Genomic DNA, 25,194 nt, shown 5'->3' on the forward strand with positions numbered 1-25,194 from the left:
TGGCACAGCGCAGCGAAAGCCGCGCGCAGCCAGGCCGGGCGCAGCACAGCAGCGCAGCAATTGCCGCGCGCAGGCCAACACCGCGCGCAGCAATTGCCGCGCACAGGCCAACGCCCGCGCGCTGCCAACGCCGCGCGCAGGTTGACCCCATGTGCACGCGCGTAGGGTGTTTGGTAGTTTGCCAAAACCACGGGCTTAAGCCTGTGAAGGAAGAAATACCCTTTAGGTGTTAGCTCCCTTAAGCCAATCTTGAAACAGAGTTCATTAGTCTACTGAGAAATTACTTTACATATCTCTCCTGAAGAAATTCCCTGAATTCTACTGAAGATAATTTCTCTGATTGTTAGGATTGATACAGAAATCTGATAAATTAAACTGCATTGAAAAGGAACTACTGTTGTTTTATCTGCTCCCTGTGGATCGACACCTTACTCGCCCTAAGGCTGTGAGGTTAAAAAATATTGTTGCATAAGCTCAAATCCTCACACGATTGACCAGTCAATAACCAGTAAAAATACCCATAATTTGAGCTTATCAACTGGCGCCGTTGCCGGGGAGCACGGTATTATAGTAGTAGATTGTTTTCTGTCTTTTCAGTTATTCTTTACTCATTATCCTAAAGCTGCAGGACTTGAAATCCTCAGCTTATTGTCTTTCTAACTCTCTGCTGAAGTTCTATGGTAGTGACACGTTCAAAGGCTGGTGAAAAGTCTATAGAGAACGTTGCACGCGACGCGACTCCAGAATCTACAATCACAGAACCAGAAATTCAGCAGGAAACTATGGCAGAAGAAAGACACTATCAGCAGGAGAGGAGGAGAACCATGCTGGACAGGTCGACACCCTCCGGAATCCTGCGACAAAGGGATGTAAATCTGAACATAGGTGAGGGTATTTTATTCAGGTATGATAATGCTTTGATACATTCTTTACCTGAATTTAACGGATTACCTGCACAAAACCCTCTAGAATTCCTAGATGACTTTCATATTAGATGTTCCTCCCAAAACGTTCCAGGATTATCTACGAAAATGCTTAATATGAAATATTTTCCATTGACATTAAAAGATAAAGCATTTTCCTGGTATCGTAATTTAGGAATTACTTTTAGTACTTGGGATGAGATGCAGGGAAAATTTCTGCAGAAATTTTACCCTCTCTCCAAAACTAATTTTTATAGAAGAGAAATCCATAATTTCCACCCCCACGAGGGAGATGCTTTTAGTGAATCATGGGAGAGGTTCAATGATCTGTTGAGGAAATGCCCTCATCATGGAATTGAACAATGCCAATTAGCCCAAATTTTTTATGAATCTCTCTCGGATTTCATGAAGAACAAGGTGAATCTAGCCACCGGTGGAACATTTTACATGGCATATGAGGATGAAGTTTTTGACATTTTGGAGAGAGTTGCAGAAACTGATTTGCAGGAAATTGGAGCAAATCAAAATGGAAGAAATCTGCAGCCCAAGAGGGCAGGAGTGCTGCAAGTTAATGCCAAGGAGGGGGAGCTGCAAGCATGCTTAAGGGAGACCAACCAGAAGTTGGAGGAGCTCACCTCCACCTTGAAGAATGTCTTTCTAGGTAACCCCCCCATCGTTAAGGCCAAAATTTGCTCTCTCTGTTTCAGCAGGGAACATGAAGACGGAGCCTGCCAAGCCATGGAAGAAGAGGTGAAAGCCCTCAACCAACCGCAGCAACCATGGGCAGGGCAAAAGAGGCCGAAATTTTCCAAATGGAGAGACCTTCCACCAAGGGAGTAAGCCGGCAGCTGAACCTCCATTCCAACAAAGACAGCAGCTCCAGTCCAGGCCCCAGCAGCAGTATCAGGTTCCCTCTCACAACCAACCTGATTTTTCTACATTCACCCCCGTCATTTCAGATATGATAGAGAAGCAAAACCAAAAGTTGCGAGCGGAGATGGAGATGCGGATGCAGGTCATGATGGAATTTCAGACGAAGCAGATGTTGGAATCCCAGGAACAAATGAGGAAGCTGTTGGAGAGCTTTAGGCCTGCACCTTCTGAACACCAAGGTATAATTACAGAACTCCCTTGCACATCTTATAAATTTCCCATGAAACCTGTAATTAACCCATGCAACTTACATCATGTGCAACACTCCACTCATGATGAGATGAATGGAGAAGATCCTGAAGTTCTGGCAATCTCAAAGTTGAGAAATGGAAAGGAACTTCAGGACCCTTATCAGAATTCTGGAGAGAATTATAGGAAGGGGAATGAGCCAAGAGAGGAAGAAGGAGAGGATCTTCCCTACGCGGAAGAACCTCTACCTTCTACAAGTGGGCAAGATGTTCCTTACCCTTCAGCTTTGAATAGAAAAAAACCTGTCCTTGATTATGAACATAGGTTATTAGAGAATTTTAAAAGAGCCACCATGACTGTTACTGTAGAAGACATGCTTAGGGGTGCACCCTCCCTAAAGAAATACCTTAAGGATGCTTGCACCACTAGGAAGCCTAGGGAAGTAGTTAAACTTTTTGAGAATGCCTCTAGCATTTTGAATGCCATCCCTATCAAAAACGAGAGATCCCGGAGCCCCTTTCATTACATGTGAAATAGGAGGAAACGCATTTTCTAAAGTTTTATTAGATACGGGAGCAAGCATAAGTATCATTCCAACAGCCTTATACGAGGAGTGTGGGTTTGGAGAGTTGAAGGAAATACATATGGACTTACTCCAAGCTGACGGAACTGTTAGGCAACCTGAGGGAAGGTTAACTGATGTCATGATCACTATAGAGAACTGTGAAATACCTGTAGATTTTATAGTGACTGATGTGAAGATATCGGGGAACATTAGTTTAGCTCCTATAATCTTAGGAAGACCATTCTTAGTCACGGCGAAAACAATTATGGATTGGGAGAAGGGGACTGTAGAATTTAAGATTGGGAAAGAGGGAGTTCAAATTGACATATCAAAAATGATGAAGTGCCCCTTAGGAAGCAATGAAGAATTAAAACTGTGTACAGAAGATGAAGGAGAGGAGGAAGTGATAAAGGAATATGTCTCACATGTGGAGGGTAGAGAGCTAGATGAAGAGATCATGGACTCCCCTTCAATGGAGGTAGGCCTAGAACTAAAACCTTTACCCTCATCCCTCAAATATGCATATCTAGATGAGAAGAAAACCCTACCTGTAATCATTTCTTCATCACTAACTCCTAAACAGGAAGGAGACTTGCTCAAGGTACTTAGAGAGCATAAGAACGCCATAGGTTGGACGTTTGATGATATTAGAGGAATTCCATCTTCAATATGTGAACATAGGATATTTTTGGAAGAGGAATCTAGACCTTGTAGAGAGCATCAAAGAAGGCTCAACCCTTACATGAGAGAAGTCCTTGAGAAAGAGATTTTAAAGTGGTTAAATGCAGGAATTATATACGCTATCTCCGATAGTAGGTGGGTGAGTCCCGTACACATGGTTCCAAAGAAGTCTGGAGTGACAGTAGAAATGAATGAAAAAGGAGAGGAGGTGCAGAAGAGATTAACCACGGGATGGAGGGTGCGCATTGACTATAGGAAATTAAACAAAGCGACCAAGAAAGATCATTACCCACTACCCTTCATGGATCAAATACTAGAAAAACTGTCGGGGAAACAATATTTCTGTTTTCTAGATGGTTATTCAGGATAAACCAAGTGAATATTCATCCAGATGACCAAGAGAAGACGACCTTCACGAGTTCTGTAGGGACATACGCCTTTAGGCGTATGCCCTTCGGGCTATGTAATGCTCCCGCCACATTTCAGCGATGTATGAATGCACTCTTCTTCGATTTGGTGGGAGAGTGTTTAGAAATATTTATGGACGATTTTTTTATATTTGGATCTACCTTTGAAAACTGCCTCCTAAGCCTCACCAAAGTATTAAAGAGGTGCATTGAGTCCAACCTTGTCCTAAGTTGGGAAAAATCTCATTTCATGGTGCAGGAGGGAGTAGTGCTAGGCCACATGGTAAGCAACCATGGATTGGAAGTGGACAAGGCCAAGATCGAAATCATCCAGGGCCTTCCACCTCCAACCAACCTAAAAACCCTTAGGGGTTTCCTTGGCCATGCGGGTTTCTATAGACGTTTTATTCTCGACTTTGCTAAAATTTCTAAACCTCTCACAAATCTTTTATCGTCTAAGAACAATGATTTTGAACTAACACTAGAAGCTAAAAATGCATTTGATAAATTGATAGAAGCTTTAGTAAATGCGCCTATCTTGCAAGGGCCCGATTGGACCCTTCCTTTTGAACTAATGTGCGATGCTTCTGATTTTGCAGTAGGTGCAGTGTTAGGTCAACGAATTGACAAGAAACCCGTGGTCATCTACTACGCCAGCAGAACCTTAGTCGACGCACAACTGAATTATACCACCACCGAGAAGGAGCTGTTAGCTATTATTTTTGCATTAGAAAGGTTTAGGTCTTATTTACTAGGTAGTAAGATTACTGTTTTTTTCTGATCATGCAGCTATTAGATATTTGTTAACAAAGAAGGAGGCCAAACCTAGGCTTATTAGATGGGTGCTTTTATTACAGGAGTTTGATTTGGAAATCAAGGATAAGAGAGGGTGTGAGAATGTAGTAGCCGATCACCTCTCCCGAATCATAGGCGCCCAACCTGAACTAATAAATGATGCATTTCCTAATGAACATGTCCTAACCGCACAAGGAACATTGGTTCCTTGGTACGCGCATATTGTCAATTTTCTTGTTGCAGAAAAAATTCCTACAGGTTGGACATCCCACGAGAGAAAGAAGCTGCTGAAAGATGCAAGATTTTATTTCTGGGAAGATCCGGAGCTGTTTCACCAAGGGCAAGACCAAGTCTTGAGGCAGTGCGTCCCCGAGAACGACCAACGAAGCATTCTGGAATTCTGTCATGCAAAGCCCGGAGGAGGACACTACTCAGCGAAGGTAACAGCACATAAAATTGTCGAATCGGGTTTCTTTTGGCCTACCTTATTTCAAGACGCCCAAAAATTTTACAATACCTGTTTAGCATGCCAAGCCTCCATCAATATGAACAAGAAGGATAGAATGCCCTTACAACCCATCCTAGAAGTAGAAATTTTCCATCTATGGGGAATTGATTTTATGAGTCCTTTTCCTAACTCTCATGGATATGAGTATATCTTGATGGTTATCAATTATGTCTCCAAATGGGTAGAAGCCATTCCCTCCAAAACCAATGACAGTAAGGTAGTGACCAATTTTATTGAGAAAAATATTTTCTATAGATATGGATGCCCACAAGCCATCATTAGCGATGGAGGTTCCCATTTTACAAATTACAACTTTAGGAACCTCCTTAAGAAGTTTGGTGTCCATCATCGAGTCACTACCCCCTATCACCCTCAAGCCAATGGCCAAGTCGAATTGTGCAATAGAGAAGTCAAGAAAATCTTGAGAAAAATAGTGCGTCCTGATGGTAAAGATTGGTCTAGGGAGCTAGACGAGGCATTATGGGCCTATAGGACAGCCTACAAAACCCCTCTAGGCATGTCCCCATTTCGACTTATTTTTGGGAAGGCATGCCACCTACCTCTTGAGCTAGAACACAAAGCCCTTTGGGCTATTAGAAAGCTCAATCTGGAACTAGATAAAGCCAGCAAACATAGACTTCTTCAGTTGAATGAATTGGAAGAATTACGAAATGAGGCTTATGAAAATTCGAGAATTTACAAGGACAAAATGAAAACATTTCATGGTAAAAGCTTAAGGAGAAGAGTCTTTGTAGAAAACCAGAAAGTATGGCTTTAAAACTCTAGGTTGAAACTCTTCCCAGGGAAATTGAAAACTAGATGGGATGGCCCCTTTATTGTCCAACAAGTGTTTGAGAACGGTGCGGTCACAATCTTAGATCCTACATCTCAAAAGCATTTCACTGTTAATGGGCAACGGCTCAAACCTTATTTAGAAGAGGAAGATCTACAAAGCCCCATGAATATCACTTTAGAGAAACCACCGCATGGTAGCAGCATGATTTGATTCGTATTTTTTGGTTCCTTTCTTATTCTCTCTGTTTTGTTATTTGGTTCTGCTTTTGTTTTCTTCGTTTTTGTTTGCGTCGCCATGTGCAGCCATTCCTATCCAAGCTCACCTACACCGTAGACGGACAACTCAAAGATCGGTCGCCGCTCTCCATTCCATGGTTTGATCTCCATTTCCCCTTACTCTTATTTACTTCCCGTCATGTAGGAACATGCCCTTTTTTATGGGGGGGGGGGGAATAGAGTTGCATGCATAACTACTCTATCATCCATGAAATTTTTTTTTCGTTTTGCATCAACCAAACCATGGATATGTGATGATCTTAGGAGATGCTTGTACAATGATATGCATGATAATAAGGCTCTTTTCAAGGGTGTTAGAATGTAAAGACTGGCCAGTTAGGGAATCCTAGGTGAAATAAGCCTAGCTAGGTGCACAATGATTCATGCTACTACGGTCGCATATCTTACCATCATATTTCTCTCATCTTGCCATCCACCTCGGGTTGAGTTAGCATTTACATGCACAAAATTTTTAGCTTTAGTGGAGAGTAGGGTTAGTGTTGGATCATTGGCAATATTATTAAGACGTGAGTGAAGCTCCTTGAACCAAGAGGGATACAAACCTCTTCGGGGAAATAAGCTGCCGGTCTACTAAGGACGGCACATGGGTAGTGGATAAGCGCCACCAAAATGCAAAGTGGAAGCTGCACTGCGCAAAACAAGCACAAGCTTGCATCATAGCAACCAAAAATTGATTGTCATCAAACATGACCAACAAGCAGCAAATGTTAATGAAAATAAATGTGGAAAAGCTGTCTCCCATGTGTTTGAGCCGATGCTATTATAGCCATAGTATTGAGCCAGCAGTAGCACCGCCTCTCACGCCTGCTCAGTAGTGCGCTTGGGGTGTTGACTCAACCCAATCCATATAATAAGTACTTACTATATGTACTCCATAAATCAGAAGTGCACTTAGTTGAGGTAGAAGGGCTGAAATAGATCCAAAGGTTTTCCCCTAAGTTGGCTAAGCTCAATTGATGAAAGCACTCCTTGACGAGAGCATGAGTCAAAGTTATCAAACGTCAAAAGTCAACTAGAGATCATCATTATTTCTCACTTGCATTTCATTACTAAGGGACTAGTAATGATCTGAGTTGGGGGGTGTTTGACGACTCTCAATAAGTCATCAAATATTTAGACTTTTAAGTATCAAAGCATCAAGAATATTTAGTTAATTCATGTGAGTTGTCATACATATGCATTATTTTATAAAATTACTAACCCCACTTGATTCTTCGAATCAAGTGGATTATATTTGACATTTTTTGGTTAGTAAGTTCAGAAACAGGTTAAGACAACCAAAGGAGGATGACAAGAATCAAGAGGAGTTGGCGAAAATTCAAGAAGAAGAAAATTCCAAAAATGCCCCCGGGGCATGTGTTAAGAGAAACCTATAAATACTCTCTTGAGAGTTCATTTTGAGGTTGTCCAGAATTTCCACCTGAACAGGCTAGGGCTTGGAGAAGAAGAGTTCTGCACCCTCCAAGAGCTGATGAGCATTGGAGCTGGAGAGAAGGAGCAAGCTGAGGAGTAGCTTGGGCTAGACGACCTCCACCTCGCCGCAAGGATCATGACACAAGGTTGGAGCGATTTCCCAAGTTTCAGAAACTGTGTAATTCTCTTTCTATTAAACAATCTAGGTTGGGTTGGAAGATTCTCACCAGTGATCTTCCAACAATTCCAACTGAAATTGTTCCTCGTTTTGGTTCGATTTCAAGTTTATAGTTTGTTCAATTCCATTCTCTCTTCGTTTATCTTCAAATCGACTATCCATTCATCACACCCAGTTCAAGTTTCGCCCCTTCAACCGAAGCTTCGTGCAGCCTAGCTGCACACCGCACAGCCGTGTGTAGCAACGTCGCGCCCAGCCAAGCCGCGCAGCAAGGCCGCGCGCAGCCAAAGCCGCGCACAGCCAGGCCGGGCGCAGCACAGCAGCGCGCAGCACAGCAGCGCAGCAATTGCCGCGCGCAGGCCAACACCGCGCGCAGCAATTGCCGTGCACAGGCCAACACCGCGTGCAGCATTTGCCGCGCGCAGGCCACGCCCGCGCGCTGCCAACGCCGCGCGCAGGTTGACCCCATGTGCACGCGCGTAGGGTGTTTGGTAGTTTGCCAAAACCACGGGCTTAATCCTGTGAAGGAAGAAATACCCTTTAGGTGTTAGCTCCCTTAAGCCAATCTTGAAACAGAGTTCATTAGTCTACTGAGAAATTACTTTACATATCTCTCCTGAAGAAATTCCCTGAATTCTACTGAAGATAATTTCTCTGATTGTTAGGATTGATACAGAAATCTGATAAATTAAACTGCATTGAAAAGGAACTACTGTTGTTTTATCTGCTCCCTGTGGATCGACACCTTACTCGCCCTAAGGCTGTGAGGTTAAAAAATATTGTTGCATAAGCTCAAATCCTCACACGATTGACCAGTCAATAACCAGTAAAAATACCCATAATTTGAGCTTATCACCGCCTAATCAGGCCGTAAACGATAGTTAGGAGTACGACGGAAGGGCCAAAACACAGAGACCCTCCCGAACCAAAACACAACAAAAAAATTCAAAAAATGCAAGGAAAAAATAGAATTAGGGGTGTCTTCTCGTCACGTCGTGTACTTGAACTCCGGGTTCTTCTCGTCAGCTTGAGCTTCGCGACGTGGCTGCTGACGTGTTGGCACAGGTTGACTTGGCGCTTCCGAGTGCGGATGGTCCCCCATCACTCCACCTGACCTGCACTCCACAAATAGTCGTCGAGGAGAGGCTAGACGACTAGTGGATGGGGCTGTTCAGTTGGCCAGGTATTCACGGCGGCAAACTGTGCAGGGGTGTACGGCGACCGTTGCAGCATCGTGCGGGTGACGGGATGGCAGCAGCCAAAGATAGGGGTGTGCGGGGTGCCGTGGATGGCAGCGAGGTGGCCGAGGATGACAAGGAACGAACAAAGTGGGATGGTAGCGGCAAGGCGGCCATGACGTGCTAGATGTCAAGGATGTTAAAGACGACGGGGCCGCGATGTACTCTCAACGACGGCAGCGGGCAGCAATCTTGTGTGGCGGCAGGGGGTAGCCACGGAGGCGGCGGCAGCATTGATGAGCGACGGCGGTAGCGGCGACAAGCAGCAGTGCTGGTGATGGCGACGAGCTATGGCAACCAGCAGCAACGACAGCGGCAGCAGGGTGCAAAGCAGTGGCGGCGGTGGCGGCCGCAGCACGGCGGTGGTGACAAATGGCGGCGGCGAGGATGAGCGACGAGCAGCAGCAGCGGCTACAAGCGACGGCAGCAGGGTACCACAGCAGCGAGGTCGAGCTGTAGCGGTGAGAGGCAAAGCGGCATGGCAAAGTCGGCAAGCAGTGACAGCGGGGAGGAGCAGCGCTGGCGGCGGCAGTAACATCGACGTGTAGTGGTAGAGGTGGCAAGCGGCGGCTGGGGTGGTGGCAATGTGTGACGACAGAGAGCGTGGATGGCAGCGGCGGTGGCGGTGCGATTGAGGGGAGGGCAGCGGCGACCGTGATGAGGGGGAATGGTGATGGCGGCGGCTACAAGCGGTGGCGACGACAGCAGTTGTGAGAGGCGGTGGCAGCGGCACCAGCGACGATGGCGACGGTGGCAATGGCGGGCTGATTCAGCTTGGCCTAGTATACAGCGGCTGCCCACTAAGGAAGGCCAACTAAAGGACTTAGGGCTCACGTCGCAGCCTCAAGAAACATGCCTGGGGCCGAAAGGAAATGATGCATTGGCACGCAGACCAGAGTAGCAAGGACAATAGGCACCTCAAGCCGCCGTCTCCAATGTTGGGACTGATAGGCTGTTTGGCCCATTGGGCTGGTCGGCGGAGCGAGGGTGCGGCCTGGGCTTGGTGGCTCTGTTCGGGCGCGCTGGCGGTCCGCACGGCCAGAGCGGTGGCATAGGGCCTGGTAGTGCGTGGCGTCAGTGTTGAATGTCGGCGTGGCTCGACACACAAGGCGGCGGCAAGGCACACGTGGAGCAGCAGAGTGTTGGGCGCCTGATAAATCCAAAATGAGTCATGTAAGTACGCAGATTTTAACAACATTTTGGGATCATTTCATCTTTGTTTTACCATATTTCGTGAAATATTGCATGTCATGCACTAAATAGAGTAAGTTGTAAGAATCATGCATTTTACTGTCATTTTATGCATATTATACAATCTATACATTTCATTAGTTGAAATGTACATTTAATACATATTTAATTGTATATGCTCTGTTGAGTATCTTTTCAATGAAATCGCAGAAAAAAAAATAATCTGGATTTGATTTGCAGTAAGAGATAGAGAAAAATGGTTGAAGGAAAATATAAAAGATAAAATATAAAAAGTCTGTGTTATTGGGATAGTTGAAAGCAGCCAGGACAAGACCTCAAGCCAGCAGCCAAGCAAGTGAGCACACACCGCTCAAGCCACCTCAGTCCACCAGCAAGGCCCATGCGCAAGGGAGCTCCTAATTGAGCCCGCACAGGCCCACGATCGAGCCCGCGCAAGCCCACATCCCATCACACAAGAGAGGTATTCTTTTATTTGCATTCGAAAGTTATATTACACTGACATTAATATACAGTGCAAGATTTTAGAAACTTTCAATATGGGATTGCAAAATCCCATTTTGCATTAGAAGCGCATCGGGCCGGGCTGTCAGGGAGTAATGATCACGGCCCGTTCGGCCACGATCTTAAAAAAGACAAAGAAAAAATGATATCGGGCTTCGACCCAAGCTTGGCCCGAAGCCAGTATCTTTTCGGGCAATTTTAAGTGGACGGATATGACTCGATCCGTCTACTCTTCCTCATTAAGATCAGACTGTCAGGATATATTATGTCCCATTTAACATGTGTTTTCCATTTTTTTCTCAGGCTAATGGGGATCGTAGGGCACGCCGTGAACGAGTAAGAGAACACAGAGATGAGGGGGCAGCTGACGGGCTCACTGAGGTCGAGATGATCGGGTGCACCGTAAGAGGGGGTCTAGGGCTGCGATTTAATTGCAGCCATTGGACCTTTACAAGGTCAATTGGACAGCCAGGCACATTCCCTTCCAATTTGGCCCCTAACTCCGCCGGCCGGAGGCGATTCTCGGCCCGTGGGGGGGAACGTTGGGGGATCCAACGGCTCGAGAGGACCTCTAGAGCGGCCCCCTCCCATCAGATCGCGTGGGGGGCTCCCTCCCGAGCCGTTTAAAAAACGGATAAGAGTCCCAATTTCTGCATCTCCGCCCACAATAACAAAGGGACGCTAGAGAGCTCTCGCAGGTGACCGAGTGGTCGATGAGGTGCCGTGTGATGACTCTGAATATGTCATAAAAATTATTAAAGATTCACTGGCATCAAAGTCTCAATTGCATACATTTAGTCCACATTTTTCATATTTTATGTGCATTATTTCCATACTTACTAACCCCACTTGATTCTTTGAATCAAGTGGAGTAGATCTCACTTTGTTGATTAATGAGTTCAGATGTGGATCAAATACAAGAGAGAAAGAATCTGACCAAGAGAAGCTGGCGAAATTACAAGGAAGAAAATCCCTAAAAACTCCAAGAAGCACAAAAAGAGGGAAAACTATAAATAGCCTCTTGAAAGAGCATTTGGGGTTGTCGAGAAATTCTGTTCAAACAGGCTAGGGCTTGGAGAAGAAGAGTTCTGCAGACCCTCCAAGAGCTGATGAGCATTGGAGCTGGGAGAGAAACAAGCTGAGGCATAGCTAGAGCAAGAAGATCATCATCTTCCCGAAAGGGTGTGACACCAGGTGGTGTGATTGTTCTAGCTTCAGTTGTTATCTTCTTCTCCCTTCTAAGACAATCTGTGTTGGGTTAGAGGACACAATCAGTGTACTCTAGCATTCTCCAACCTCAGTTGTTGTTCTTCTAGTTAATCTTGATTTTCTGTTTAGTTATGTTCTTGTTTTCCTTCGTTCCCATTCATCTTCAGGGTTGTTGTCCCCTGAATCTTCCAACTCTCCCCAAAACCCTTGGAATTCAGCAGTGTCAGCAGCAGCACCCCGTGAGGAAACCCTCACGCGCTGCAGCTCCGCACGCAGGGTCACTGCGCACAGGCGTGCCGCGTGCAGCAGAACCCGCACGCGAAGCACTTGCGCACAGGCCACGCCCGCGCACAGCCTGCGCACATCAGCAACTACGCGCAGGCCACGCCCGCGCGCAGCCCGCATTGTGCGCAGGCCACGCCCGCGCACAGCGGCAACTACGCACAGGCCACGCCCACGCATAGCAGGCGCCGCGCGCAGGCAACGCCCGCGCACAGCCGACGCCGCGCGCAAGGCAGCTGTGCGCAGTCCACGCCCGCACGCAGGCATGCTTGCGCGTAGGCACGTTGCACGCGTGCATATGCCACACCCAGACACACCCGCAAGCACATCTACACGCAGCTAAGGCCGTGACCAGAAGTCGCCTGTAGTAAGCCAGCTGGGTGTTTGCTATTTTGCCCAAAGTACAGGCGTGAGCCTGTAAGAGAGAAACAGTCTTTAATTATTAGCTCCTGCAAGCCAAACCTGTGAAGAAACTCAAAACACTTTATTGAAGATTTACTAAATCGAACTTATGAAAGAACATCCTGTAGGCGTCTACTGAAGATAATTTCACTGATCGTTAGGATTAAATATAGAGATCTGATATTCCAGATTGAATTGAAAGGAATTATTACTTTCTTATCTGCTCCTTGTGGATCGACACCTTGCTCGCCCTAAACGATCATGGATTGGGAGAAGGGGACTGTAGAATTTAAGATTGGGAAGGAGAGAGTACAAATTGATACATCAAAAATGATGAAGTGCCCCTTAGGGAGCAACGAAGAGCTGAAACTTTGTACAGAGGATGAAGGAATATTTATCTCGTGTAGAAGAACGAAAGTTAGAAGATGAAATTACCGACACTCCTTCGGTCGAAGTTGAACTAGAGTTAAAACCTCTACCATCTTCCCTTAAATATGCATACTTCGATACCATGAAAACTTTACCTGTACTCATATCTTCATCACTTACCAAAAAACAAGAAGATGATTTACTCAAGGTACTTAGAAATCATAAGAAAGCCCTAGGTTGGACGTTTGATGACATAAGGGGAATTCCATCTTCGATTTGTGAACATATGATATTTTTGGAGGAGGAATCTAGACCTTGTAGAGAGCATCAAAGGAGGCTCAACCCTTACATGAGAGAAGTACTTGAAAAGGAAATACTGAAATGGCTAAATGCCGGAATCATATATGCCATATCCGATAGTAGATGTGATGTAGGCCAACTAAGGAAAAGGTGACTGAGGGGATGGGCGGGTTGACGACAGGTAAGGGTAATAGACGGATTATAGGTAGGGATAAAACAATCCACAGACATTCACGATCAAATTTGGATTTAAAAACCGATGAAAATCTGGTGGTGCAGCTCCAAACCTTCTCGAGGGTCGGAGTACTGTCTTCCCCCGCCGCGACGATGCCTAAGCCCCGAAATCAATACCCAAATTCACGTCGCAAGTGAATACTCGAGAAGAGGAGAGAAGAGATAGAATCTCAAACCAAATGTAAATCTGACGGCGGTGGAAACTTCTCAAGAAAACACTGAACGAGGAAGACTTCGACACCAAAGAGTTCAGGCGTACCTCGGCACCGTAGTGCGTGAAGAGGTTGTGGGCCATTCTGATCGTGACGAAGCTGGGTGAATCCGGGCGTTGAGCGACCCACTAGACGAGGACGAGGCTGGACATTCCGGGCGTTGAACGGCCCTGGTTGAGTGCGGTTGTTGTGGGTGCAGCGTCAAGCGTGGGCGTCAGCGTCAAGTGCCGGCGCGCTCGCGGCTCGACGCGCGGACGGTGTCCAGACAGGGGCAGCCGGAGTGCTGCCTCAGGCGGCCCTGGCGGAGGCTGCCTGGGCGGCTCGGCCAGCGCACGGGCAGCGCGCGGGTGGCACGGGCAGCCTGGGTGGCCCCTTGGCGGGATACCTGGGCAGCCTCGGGCGAGAGAGAGAGGGTGAGAGAGAGAGAAATGAGAGAGAGAGAAAGAGGGAGAATGGAGAGGAGACAGGAGGGCGACATCGCGAGGCGGCGGTAGCGACGGCAATGGCGGTGGCGAGGGCGACGAAGTCTAGGGTTAAGAGGGATAGGGGAGGCTGGGCAGTCCTCTAAGAAGAGTTAACAAAACTCAATTCTTGAAATAATGACTGCCTAATTTTTCTTGAAAACAATGGCCTATATATAGGCTTTGGAGGAAAAAGAAAATGACGAGAAAATAAAGACGTGCGCCGTGTCACGCCAAAGGGCAGTTGTGGATCTGTCTCTTGCGTCGTGTCATGATGCGCGTAGGGGCATGCGTGGTTGTAGACGTGCTCGTCGACGATTGTGGCGTGTTGACATCGGTTGACTTTGGTTGACCATGGTTCGTAGCGGGCCTGTTGACTCTGGTTGACTGTGGTGACGCGTTCGATGGTGATGTAATGGTGTCCTCGCCATCAAAATGGGTGAGTTCCGTTCACATGGTACCGAAGAAGTCCGTAGTGACTGTAGAAGTGAACAAAAAGGGAGAGGAAGTGCAAAAACGATTAACCACAGGATGGAGGGTGTGCACTGACTATAGGAAGCTAAACAAGGCCACCAAGAAGGATCATTACCCACTACCCTTCATGCACCAAATCTTGGAAAAACTATCCGGTCAGCAATTCTTTTGTTTTCTTAATGGTTATTCACGATACAACCAAGTAAACATTCATCCTGAAGATCAAGAGAAGACGACCTTCACCAGTCCTGTGGGGACATACGCCTTTAGGCGTATGCCTTTCGGGTTATGTAATGCCCCCGCCACATTCCAAAGATGCATGAACGCCTTATTCTCTGATCTAGTGGGAGAATGCTTAGAAAGCTTCATGGATGATTTTTCCATTTTTGGATCCACATATGAGAACTGCCTCTTAAGTCTCACCAAAGTATTAAAGAGATGCATTGAATCCAACCTCGTACTAAGTTGGGAAAATCTCATTTCATGGTGTAGGAGGGGGTGGTGCTGGGTCACATGGTAAGCAACCGTGGACTGGAAGTGGACAAGGCCAAGATCAAAATCATCTAGGACCTTCCACCTCCAACCAACCTAAAAACCCTTAGAGATTTTCTCGGTCACACTGGTTTCTATAGACGCTTTATTTTGGATTTTGCTAAAATTTCTAAACCCCTTACTGATCTTTTATCGTCTAAGCATAATGAATTTGAACTAACACTAGAAGCTAAGACTGCAGTTTACACTTTGAAAGAAGCCTTAGTGAATGCGGCTATGTTGCAAGGGCCTGATTGGACCCTTCCTTTTGAACTGATGTGTGATGCTTCTGATTTTGCTGTAGGAGCAGTGTTAGGCCAAATAATAAATAAGAAACCAGTGGTCATATACTATGCCAGCAGAACTCTAGTTGACGCACAATTGAACTACACCACTACGAAGAAGGAATTGTTGGCAATCATTTTTGCGTTATAAAATTTTAGATCTTACTTATTAGGTAGTAAAATTACTGTTTTTTCTGATCATGCAGCTATTAGATATCCATTAGCAAAGAAGGAGGGTAAGCCTAGGTTGATTAGATGGGTTCTTTTATTGCAGGAATTTGATTTAGAAATCAAGGACAAGAAAGGATGTGGAAAAGTAGTTGCTGATCACTTGTCTAGAATATATGGCACCCCACCTAAGCTAATCAATGATGAATTTCCTGATGAACATGTTCTAACGGCACAAGGGACATCGGTTCCTTGGTTTGCACATATTGTCAATTTTCTTGTTTCAGGAAAAATTCCTACAGGTTGGACGTCCCATGAAAGGAAGAAGCTATTGAAAGAGAGCAGGTTTTATTTTTGGGAAGACTCGGAATTATTCCACCAAGGATTGGACCAAATATTGAGGCGGTGTGTACCCGAAAGCGAGCAAAGGAGTATCTTGGAATTCTGCCACGCTAAACCAGGAGGAGGCCACTATTCGGCTAAGGTAACAGCTCACAAAATTGTAGAATCAGGATTTTTCTGGCCTACTTTGTTTCAAGATGCACAAAAGTTTTATAACAATTGTCTAGCTTGCCAAGCCTCGATTAACATGAATAAGAAAGATCGTATGCCCTTACAGCCCATCCTAGAGGTAGAGATCTTTGATTTATGGGGAATAGATTTTATGGGACCCTTTCCAAACTCTCATGGACATGAATACATTCTGATGGCTGTCGATTATATGTCCAAATGGGTAGAAGCCATCCCACAAAGACCAATGATAGCAAAGTAGTCACCAATTTCATAGAAAAAAATATTTTCTATCGACATGGATGCCCAAGAGCTATAATTAGTGATGGAGGTTCTCATTTCACCAGTTATAATTTTAGAACTCTCCTAAAGAAATTCGGTGTCCATCATCGAGTCACTACCCCTTATCATCCTCAAGCTAATGGTCAAGTTGAATTGTGCAATAGAGAGGTTAAGAAAATCCTAAGGAAGATAGTGCGTCCTGATGGGAAGGATTGGTCTAGGAAACTAGACGAGGCACTATGGGCCTATAGAACAGCCTACAAAACCCCTCTAGGAATGTCCCCATTTCGATTAATTTTCGGGAAAGCCTGTCACCTACCCTTAGAATTAGAACACAAGGCACTATGGGCAGTTAGGAAACTCAATTTGGCTTTAGATCAAGCAGGCAAACAAAGAATCCTTCAATTGCATGAGTTGGAAGAACTCCGTAATGAAGCCTATGAGAATTCCAAAATCTATAAAGCCAAAATGAAGACATTTCATGATAAAAGTCTGAGGAGAAGGATATTTTTAGAGAATCAAAAAGTCTGGCTTTACAATTCGAGGTTAAAACTATTTCCTAGCAAGTTGAAAACTAGGTGGAATGGTCCATTTGTTGTACAAGAATTCTTTGACAATGGAGTAGTCATGATTGTAGATCCTCAAACTCAAAAACGCTTCACAGTTAATGGACAAAGACTAAAGCCATATTTACAGAATGAGGATTTGCACGGACCCATTAACATTCCTTTAGAAAAGCCTCCTAACGATAGTAGCATGATTTAAGAATCCATTTAACTTCGATTTTCTTGTTTTCTTTCCCTTGCATATTGTTTTGCCTTGTTTTCTTTTTTGTGACGTTGCAGCCTCGCCTATCCAAGCCCGCCGATGCCACACTGTGGATAAGACAAGTCACCAATGGCAGCTCTCCATTCCTTGGTTTGCTTTCTCTTTCTCCTTGTTCCAATTTACTTCCCGTCATGTAGGAACATGTCAATTTTTATAGGGGGGGGGATCAAGTCGCATGAAAAAATGTTTCCATCATCAATGAAATTTTTTTATTTTTTGCTTGCACCAAACCAAGGATATTTGATGATCTTAGGAGATATTCAAGCAATGATAGACAGGACATTTGAACTCTTTTCAAGGGTGAGTGGGGTTGAAAGACTTGCCAGCTAAGGATACCCAAGGTGAACCATGCCTAGCTAGGTGCACAGATGTTCATACTAGCTGAAATCCACAAATCTTATCATCATATTTCTCTCATCTCGTCATCCACCTCGGGTTGAGTTACCACTTACATGCATGAAACCTTTAGCTTTAGTGGAGGGTAGGGCTAGTGTTGGCTCAACGGCAATATTACTTATTCATGTGAGTGAAGCTCCCTGAACCAAGAGGGATATAGAACCTCTTCGGGGGAATAAGCTGCCAATCTATTAAGGACGGCACATGGGTAGTGGATAAGCGCCATCAAATGCAAGTAAAGAAGCTGCATCAAGTAGTACAAGCTTAAGCTTGCATCTTAGAAATTAAGTTGATTGTCATCAAATATGACCAACACGCAGCAAATGTAATTGAAAAAAAGGTGGACAAGTTGTCTCCCATGTGTTTGAGCCGACGGTATTATAGCCATTAGTATTGAGCCAGCATTAGCACCGCCCTCTACGCCTTGTCCAATAATGCGCTTGGGGTGTTACCTCGACCTTACCTCATATGATATGTACTTACCTATATGTAATCCATAGATCAGAAGTGGACTCAGTTTTGGGTTAAGGCTGACATAGATCCGTGGGACTCTCCCTTAGCTGGCCATGCTGAATTGACAAAGACATTCCTTGACGAGAACAAGAATCAAAGCTATCAAACACAAGGAGTCAACTAGTGATCATCATTTATTCTCAATCGTGTTTCATTACTAAGGGACTAGTAATGATTTAAGTTGGGGAGTGTTTGATGACTCTAAATATGTCATAAAAATTATTAAAGATTCATTGGCATCAAAGTCTCAGTTGCATACATTTAGTCCACATTTGTCATATTTTATGTGCATTATTTCCATACTTACTAACCCCACTTGATTCTTTGAATGAAGTGGAGTAGATCTCACTTTGCTGATTAATGAGTTCAGATGTGGATCAAATACAAGAGAGAAAGAATCTGACCAAGAGAAGCTGGCAAAAATTACAAGGAAGAAAAGCCCTAAAAACTCCAAGAAGCACAAAAGAGGGAAAACTATAAATAGCCTCTTGAAAGAGCATTTGGGGTTGTCGAGAAATTCTGTTCAAACAGGCTGGGGCTTGGAGAAGTGTTGTGCAGACCCTCCAAAAGCTGATGAGCATTGGAGCTGGGAGAGAAGCAAGCTGAGGCATAGCTAGAGCAAGAAGATCATCATCTTCCCGAAAGGGTGTGACACCAGGTGGTGTGATTGTTCTAGCCTCATTTGTTATCTTCTTCTCCCTTCCAAGACAATCTGTGTTGGGTTGGAGGACACAATCAGTGTACTCTAGCATTCTCCAACCTCAGTTGTTGTTCTTCTAGTTAATCTTGATTTTCTGTTTAGTTATGTTCTTGTTTTCCTTCGTTCCCATTCATCTTCAGGGTTGTTGTCCTCTAAATCTTCCAACTCTCCCCAAAACCCTTGGAATTCAGCAGTGTCAGCAGCAGCACCTCGTGAGGAGACCCTCACGCGCTCAAGCTCCGCACGCAGGATCACTGCGCACAGGCGTGCCGCGTGCAGCAAATCCTGCACGCGAAGCACTTGTGCGTAGGCTACGCCCAAGCACAGCAGCAACTAGGCGCAGGCCACGCCCGCGCACAGCTCGCGCACAACAGCAACTGCGTGCAAGCCACGCCCGCGCGCAGACTGCACCGTGCGCCGGCCATGCCGACGCACAGCGGCAACTGCGCACAGCCACACCCGCGCACAGCAGACGCCACGCGCAGGCCACGCCCGTGCACAGCCAACGCCGCGCGCAAGGCAGCTGTGCGCAGTCCACGCCCGCGCGTAGGCATGGCTTGCGTGCAGGCACGCTGCATGCGTGTGTATGCCACACGCAGACACACCCGTAGGCACATCTGCACGCAGCTAAGGCCGTGAGTAGAAGTCGCCTGTAGTGAGCCTGCTGGGTGTTTGCTATTTTGCCCAAAGTACAGGCGTGAGCCTGTAAGAAGAGAAACAGTCTTTAATTATTAGCTCCTGCAAGCCAAACCTGTGAAGAAACTCAAAACACTTTACAGAAGATTTACTAAATCGAACTTATTAAAGAACATTATGTAGGCGTCTACTGAAGATAATTTCACTGATCGTTAGGATTAAATATAGAAATCTGATATTCTAGATTGAATTGAAAGGAATTATTACTTTCTTATCTGCTCCTTGTGGATCGACACCTTACTCGCCCTAAGGCTGTGAGGTTAAAATTATTGTTGCATAGCTCAAATCCTCATATGATTAACCAGTAAAAAACCACGTAATTTGAGCTTATCACCGTGACACACTTCCAAAGCTCATAGGACTCTCGAGAAGATCTCGAAGGTCCTACCTTCATCGAATCGCACCCGGATGGAGGAGGAGAGTCAGAAATCGAGCTCAACAGCAGCGACCAATGCCACCACATATGCTCCCTGAATCAGGGCATTCTATAAGGTTTGGTCGTTTTAGATTATCCCCATACATCCATCTTGAGTTGGATGGCAAATTTTATTTGACATTTCATCATATGATTGCATTTTTCATTTGGTTTGATTCAACAATTTCTAAGGGGCATTTCATCGATCACCTAGTGTGTTCGATGAACAACATTTGATTTACCTAAGCTCTACATATTTCAATCTTATAAAACATCAAACATATACATTGTCCTCTTTCGGGCATTCTATCGAACACCTTACGGTCGTTCGATAGAAATACCATTTTATCTTCTCTCTCTCTTAACACTTGAAACCTTACGAGCATTTTGTTGAACGCCTCACAGGCGTTCAATAGAAACAACTTATTCTCTTCAAAAGTTAAAAAAAAATCTACACCTATCCCATAAGCGACCCTGAGTCGGGCATTTCGTCGAACACCAGCTGGTCGTTCGACAAAAAGACCTCTTATCTTTGATTTTTCCTTTACTTAAGCTATAGAAAACTTATAAAAATCATAGAAATCGTACATAGTACATACATAATCCTCTCTCGACCCAGACTAGGGCATTTGGTCGAACAACTTTAAGGTATTGGACTAAACATCAGTTCCAAACTCTATAAAAAGTATAAAACTATAGAGTAAATTAATAAAATCAAAATATATTATATATAACTCTTTAATTTCGTCCATCTCTTTGGAATTTTGTCAAACACGTCTCAGGTGTTCGACTAAATCTACGTATATTTTATCAACTAGACTATAGAGAAATCTATTAAAACTGTATAAATATATAAAACCTCTAAGTCTACCTATAAGAAATCTGTGATTAGAATCTGATTTATATTAGTACTTTATTATTCTAGTCTATTCTATAGTTATATAGAAATTTTTTCAACTAATATGAACTATACTTTCTTAATACTTACCACGTCTCGCAACGGTTTCGTCCTCCCCTTCACGTTCACATGGCACCTATCCTCACTATATAAGGGGATAGCATACCCAAGTGACACTTTGAGTCATTTGTTGAAGAAAAATCCAACTTGTGTCTCCATGATCGTAGTGCGTAGAGAGTCGAGGGAATTGGCTATTCCAGACTACATCGAGATCACTCTGTGGATAGAGCCCACACCTTCACGTCGAGACCACTCCGTGACAACGTGCCCAATCGCTCCGTTGAGATCTCTCCGGAACGACTAAAGATTCAAGAAGTCGACAACGCCTGGACCCGAACAATCCTTTGTCGAGATCACTCTGAAGGTGCCAGAGGCTCAAGAGTCGTCGCAGACACCCACCTACCCTGGGATACCCAAGATCCCACCCAAAGGAACCCTAATAACGTTCAAGAACCCATCTTCTTGAAGGGTACCTTAGGCGGTTATAGCTCAAGGAAACCTTTCTTGGGCTCAATATCACCGCTGCCATAATCAACTCTGCCCCGCTATCGCACCGCCGCTGACGACACCGCCTCTGGTCGTCTGCCGCCTCCGTCCTCCCAACCGCCAACTGACCCTGCCTCGGCCGCCGCCCCGCGCCACTCGTCTGCCCCCATCTGCACCTCTGGCCGCGCACACTCGTGACCCTCCTACTGGCGTCCGCGCCGTGAGCGATGTGCCTGCCCATGCCTGCATGGCCGCTCGCTGTTGCACCCTCCCTCTACCCACAGCCTAGTGTCTTGCACCCGCCTCGCTCGCATTTGACGCCTCCATCCGGGGCCCACGCGCCGCGTACCTACACACGCCCGCCACTCGTGCCTGCGCGATGTGCACGCCCGTCCGCACCAATGCCCCGCACAACCCCGTCCGTCCGCGCGCCCTTTTTACACCTGTGACCATACGCCACTACTGTGCATGGCCTCAACCAGCTCGTCCTTCTCACGTCACCCACTAGCCGCACATACGTCGATCAGCTCCACCAACCGTCGCCGGCCCCGCCCTTAACATTGATATAAAATGCGTTTACGCCTTGGACTATCGACACATCAGGTACCCACTCGTCTCCCCTCCATTAAATTCTAGTATCATTACTTCTTTCAGTGTCGTCATCCACTATCTCATCCGCTGCACATTTTCGATATAGTCTACTAATAGGATAGCCACATTTATCTAGTGATAGTGTACTTCTAGTGGTTAAGGGTTACTTGTTGACCTTGATCGTTCAACAACTTAGGGCTGTCAAATGCCCCTCACCACTTACGCGTCTAGACGGTCCAACGGGTTATTGGGAGTTTGATTTAGGATCATTATCTCACCATTGATTATCATTGATTTACTTCCCCATCTGTGGACTATCGTTACTGCTCATTCGAGAGTTTTCAACTTTTGGCATACATTCATATAAAACCACGAACTTGATCTTTTGATTCCTGTGACGTAATACGAGCCGATTGATCCCGGAAATAGTCAACAAGGTCTGCTCATCTCTCGTCCATTAATTCCCAGTATTATTATCTGTTTTAGTGCCATTCTTTCCTATCAATTCTGTTGCTGAGATGAGACCCCATCTGACATAGGATAGCCACCTAATATGAAAGATAGGAATTCTTGTGATAAACGATTATTCTCCCAACCTTAGATTTGGAACACATCACGGAACACATCAGGGCACAGATAAATCCAAAAGGATAGTAATATATATGTGCAATTTCAGCTAATTTATGTACTTCTTTATCTTTATCTGGATATATTATCAACATTTATGTTAAGTTGTGAAACATCATGAAACAAAATCACCTTTTTCTAATTTGGAGTTAATTATTATCATTTGTGGGACTAACCCCCCTTAACTCAATGAGTTAAGTGGAATGAATCTCACTCTCTTCTTAGTTTATGTGGAAGATGCAGTAATTAGGTGAAACTTTCATGAATAAAGGGGATAATTAAATGAAGAGGAAGCTATTTGGACCAGAGGAGCAGGCTCAGCCACAACCCTGGGCCAAGAAAGAAGGCCCAAAGCAAGACAATTGGCTCTAGTCTAAAGGCCCACTAAGGAAGCTCCACTAAGCCCACTATGAGAGGCATGTTGGGCCAAAGATAGGAGGGCAAGGGGAAGGTCCAGTCATGATTATTTATGAATATTTTAGGGGCTTAAAAGATGATTGGAGGACAACCTTGGACGTGGTTCCAAGCCAGAGAAGAAGATCCAGCCATTCAATCTACAAAACATCCAAGGGTGGAGACTTAAAGAGAGCACCTTTAATGCTAATTAAGGAAAGAAGCCTTGAACATCCAGGGGGTATTTCAAAGGTCTCAATGCTGATTGGAGGACCATAATAGACGTGGATCATGACCCTGAAAAGAAGATCTGGCCATCAATTGTATTAAAAATCCAATGGCTCTCCTTTGCTCTCTCTCCTATATAAACCCCTTCACCCTATTGTAAAATTCATCTTGTGATTCAATCCAAAGTATTGTTTGGTGGCCTAAGTGCAATTGAGTCATAGATCCATTCACCTCAGTGAGTGCCAGGCTGAGCAGGAAGCATCTAGGGCTGAAGAAGCTGGTGGAAAGGAGAAGAAGAAGTCCCTTGGACCTTAGCGGGTGTGACAAAGAGGTTACCTTCTTATTTCTCCTTTTTCAATCTTTTCTTTTCGTCTTTTGTCTTTTGGTTAGTCTTAGATGAGCTAGCCAATATCCAGATGGTTCCAGTGCATCCAATCACGCTCTAAAATTCATTCTAGAACTCATTGTAGAGTGATTTTAGTACAATCCATTTTTTCTCTCTCCTCCACCAAGGCACCTTCCCCATTTGGCATCCGGACTTGGACAAATTTTGACTAAGTCCAGAGCGCCAAACTGTTTCATTTCCTATTTTGTTTTAGCTTTCAAATACTCCTAAAAAATACAAAAAAATTATTTTCTGCCTATTAATATTATTATAATATTATAATAATATTTTATTTTTCTTTGTTATATATTTTTATTTAATTAGTTATTTATCTTCATATGTAGTAAACCTACCTCTAAAATTATTAAAAAATACATAACTAAAGCACAAATTCCTAAGAAAAAAACCCTTGCTCCCTGTGGATCGACCCTTACTCTCCCTACGCTTGTAAGGTTACTATAAATTTTTGTTGTTTTAATTCGGATAAACCAACGACACTAATTAGTGAAGTTAAGTCATCACTAATTACCCCAAAATCTGAATTATCAACTAGCGCCGTTGGCGGGGAGCACGGTGATTGTTTTTAGTGAATTTGTATTTTTTCCTCTTTTGCTAAAGTTGAGGGCAGCTAACCCTCAACAATTGGTACTTCTAACTACTTTTTTGGAGATTGATGGTCTTAACAAGGTCTAAGGCTGGGACTAGTGTTGAGGAAGATCTAGACACTCAATATCCTGCTCTTCCAGCAACACTTACAGCTCAAGATAAAGAAGAAGTCGATATGGTAGAAGATGGTCAGCCACAACAAGGGAGGAGAATGACGATGCTGGATAGATCTACTCCATCAGGAAGTCTACGGCAAACCGGCATCAACATCAATGTAGGTGAGGGGGTTATGTTTAGGTATGACAATGCCCTACTTAACTCTCTCCCTGAATTTACTGGTCATTCTTCTCAAAACCCCTTAGAATTTCTTGATGATTTTCACATTCGATGTTCCTCTCAAAATATTCCTAGTTTAACTACTGAAGCTTTAAAAATAAAATATTTTCCTCTTACTTTGAAAGATAAGGCTTTCGCATGGTATAGAAATTTAGGCATAACATTTAACTCATGGGAAGAAATGCAGAATAAATTTCTACATAAATTTATCCCCTTTCCAAAACTAATTTTTATAGAAAAGAAATTCAGAAATTTAATCCCCATGATCATGAAGCATTTAATGAATCATGGGAAAGGTTCAATGAATTAATCTGAAAATGCCCTCACCATGGAATAGAAAAATGTCAGCTAGCTGAAATTTTTTATGAATCACTTCCTGATATTTTTAAAAGTAAAGTGAATCAAATAGCTGGTGGCTCGTTCTATATGGCTTATGACGATGAAGTCTTTGATCTTTTGGAAAGGGTGGCTGAAATTGACCTACAAGAAATAGGAGCAAGTCAAAATGGAAGAAATGCCAACCCAAAACGAGGAGTGCTGCAAGTAACTTCAAAGGAAGCTGATCTTCATGCAGGGATAAGAGAAACCAACAAGAAACTTGAAGAATTAACTTCCACTCTAAAGAATGCTTTTCTCCCTAACTCACCCCTTGTGAAAGCACAGATTTGTTCTATATGTTCTAG

The 25,194-nt window shown here is 44.5% G+C and overlaps 1 non-coding gene and 1 pseudogene across 1 annotated transcript; both read right to left on the reverse strand.

The window, feature by feature from the left end:
• Positions 1 to 1,170: 1,170 nt before the first annotated feature.
• On the reverse strand, positions 1,171 to 1,279 carry LOC144704034 (small nucleolar RNA R71). Its single transcript, XR_013581723.1, has one exon. It is a non-coding gene; the product is annotated as a small nucleolar RNA R71 (small nucleolar RNA).
• Positions 1,280 to 24,752: 23,473 nt separating this feature from the next.
• On the reverse strand, positions 24,753 to 24,846 carry LOC144704027 (small nucleolar RNA R71; annotated as a pseudogene).
• Positions 24,847 to 25,194: the final 348 nt, after the last annotated feature.

The sequence above is a fragment of the Wolffia australiana genome, chromosome 5, assembly GCF_029677425.1.
Source record: "Wolffia australiana isolate 7733 chromosome 5, ASM2967742v1".
Lineage (NCBI taxonomy): Eukaryota > Viridiplantae > Streptophyta > Magnoliopsida > Alismatales > Araceae > Wolffia > Wolffia australiana.